The sequence below is a fragment of the Nilaparvata lugens genome, chromosome X (genome assembly GCF_014356525.2).
Source record: "Nilaparvata lugens isolate BPH chromosome X, ASM1435652v1, whole genome shotgun sequence".
In the NCBI taxonomy this organism is placed as follows: domain Eukaryota; kingdom Metazoa; phylum Arthropoda; class Insecta; order Hemiptera; family Delphacidae; genus Nilaparvata; species Nilaparvata lugens.
Window position 1 is genome coordinate 59,618,528 of NC_052518.1, and position 2,636 is coordinate 59,621,163.

At 33.1% G+C, this 2,636-nt stretch overlaps 1 long non-coding RNA gene across 1 annotated transcript; it reads right to left on the bottom strand.

Moving 5' to 3' along the window:
* Positions 1-479: 479 nt before the first annotated feature.
* Positions 480-2,636, bottom strand: LOC120355084. The gene is made up of 3 exons (XR_005573424.1): positions 2,486-2,636; positions 1,392-1,487; positions 480-932 (listed from the first exon to the last, which is right to left on the bottom strand). It is a non-coding gene; the product is annotated as an uncharacterized LOC120355084 (long non-coding RNA).

A 2,636-nucleotide genomic window follows, 5' to 3' on the forward strand; every position in this document is an offset into this window, starting at 1 on the left:
CCGGTTTCAGGTGTGTGAAAGAGAGCGATAGTAGGAGTGAGTGAGAGGGATGCTTTTTGGTTGAAGGTTGTGTCACTCAACTCTTGTGGCTATGTGTATGATAGGAAGAGAGCAAGAGTATGAACTAAAACTATAGTATCATAAAACTGTAATAGAAAAGTAGTCTACTCACAATTATTATTGAACTCCTCCATTTTCATGTCCTGGTTCAGAATAGCTTCCCATTAGGGTGACTTCTCTCCATTTTGTTTTCTTTAACTACAGGTTCCTGAAAAGATGAAAGTGAACTTAATCAATAATCCATTTCTTATTATCAAGCTTTTTGGGAGTTGGCACATATGTTCCTGAATATATTGGTTTGTAGCAAACAATATTCAAATCGAAACATTCAATTGAATTAATCACCCAACCACTACCATATTGTATGAATTTATCTATTTTATTCCATATAATACCTTCTGCTTCATCCCATCGAACACTAAACTCATTTATGTTATCTTGAATTTGTAGAATTGTTCGTGCTATCCCATGAAATGTTGGTGTAGTATCCATTTCATGATCTGCAACTAATTTCTTTAGCTTTAATTTGAGAGCAACATACCATTTTATATTATAATTAAATTTTTCAGCTTCTCTCAAACATATATCAAGTACAATTGGTTTCAAGCTTTGAAATATCAATATAGGATCAATAATTTCAAACTTATCCCATCTAAAACGCAAACAGTTTCCATTTATACCTCTCTCTGTAATGGGCCTATACATTTTTGTATGTTTTTTTAATATACATAAAAAACTAAACTAAACTTAATATCAATTAGTCTTATTGAAATACCTTTCTACCATGATATGATGATGTATGGAGATGAGTGTGGTATTCCAAGAATTTTTGTCTTGGTGATATCCTGGTAGTGGAGGATTGAACTGGCCTCCTAAAATCAATAAAAAATTCTATGTTCTTTCAAAAGTTTCAATTATGAATGAATAGTAGGAGTGAGTGAGAGGGAGTAGGTAGAAGAGATCATAATAGTAGGAGTGAGTAGTAAGTAGAAGAGAGTATGATAGTAGGAGTGAGTGAGAGGGATGCTTTTTGGTTGAGAAACTGAAAGCTGTTTGACTTGTGCACATTCCAGGCACAAGCACCGCCCGCCCGCACCCTCTAACCTCTCAGCTTCAATCTGGAATTCCTCTCTTTATCAAGTTGCACTGTGCATGCCAACCGGTTTCAGGTGTGTGAAAGAGAGCGATAGTAGGAGTGAGTGAGAGGGATGCTTTTTGGTTGAAGGTTGTGTCACTCAACTCTTGTGGCTATGTGTATGATAGAAAGAGAGCAAGAGTATGAACTAAAACTATAGTATCATGAAACTGTAATAGAAAAGTAGTCTACTCACAATTATTATTGAACTCCTCCATTTTCATGTCCTGGTTCAGAATAGCTTCCCATTAGGGTGACTTCTCTCCATTTTGTTTTCTTTAACTACAGGTTCCTGAAAAGATGAAAGTGAACTTAATCAATAATCCATCTTCTATACCTAATATTTTAAGAATATGTGCTAAAATTCCTTAATTTATTCAAATCAAATCATATTCAAAATTAATAACCTTAGTTGCTTGAAGCAGTCTTGCAGACAATGGAATTAAACTCATAATCAAGTATACATGGTTCCCAAGAAGATGAAAGTGAACTTAATCAATAATCCATTTTCTATACCTAATATTTTAAGAATATGTGTCAGAGTTCCTTAATTTATTCAGAATCATAATCAAGAATTAATAACCTTAGTTGCTTGAAGCAGCCTTGCAGACAATGAAATTAAACTCATAATGAAGGTTCTAACCTTATTCATAAGCTCAGTAGCATGAAGTCTCATACTACCTAATGAACTTATAATAAAATTAACTCATGATAAAAATTCTACTTATAATATTAATTAAGGTTGAGAGACATTGCCTAATGAACTCACAATAAAACTCCACATTCCATTTTAAGAATATGTGCCAGAGTTCCTTAATTTATTCAGAATCATAATCAAGAATTAATAACCTTAGTTGTTTGAAGCAGCCTTGCAGACAATGAAATTAAACTCATAATGAAGGTTCTAACCTTATTCATAAGCTCAGTAGCATAAAGTCTCATACTACCTAATGAACTTATAATAAAATTAACTCATGACCAAAATTCTACTTATAATATTAATTAAGGTTGAGAGACATTGTCTAATGAACTCACAATAAAATCTCTAAAAAACAATCAAAATTATAACCAATCTTCATTAACTCATCCTACCTTCTGTGACAGAAACAATAAACTTTGAAATGAATCTTGTACAGTACATGTAAATTTGAGTTTGATTTATGCCAATCACAGTAGAGATAGGGAAGAAACAGAGAGAGTGAGTAAGAAGGGGGACTGCTACACTCATAAAAATTACTACCACATTAGAATAGATTATAAACTCAAGAAATTATAATAAATAACACTCACCTCCATGTTTTCCAACTTGGAAGGTAGAAGAATATGCACAGATGTTTTCTGTATGTAGGCTACACCTCCAACTGCTTCCTTGAGTACAGAGTGTATAACTCCAGACTAGAAATCAGCTTTTATAGTCTGGAACTGGAAGCTGTTTACTTCA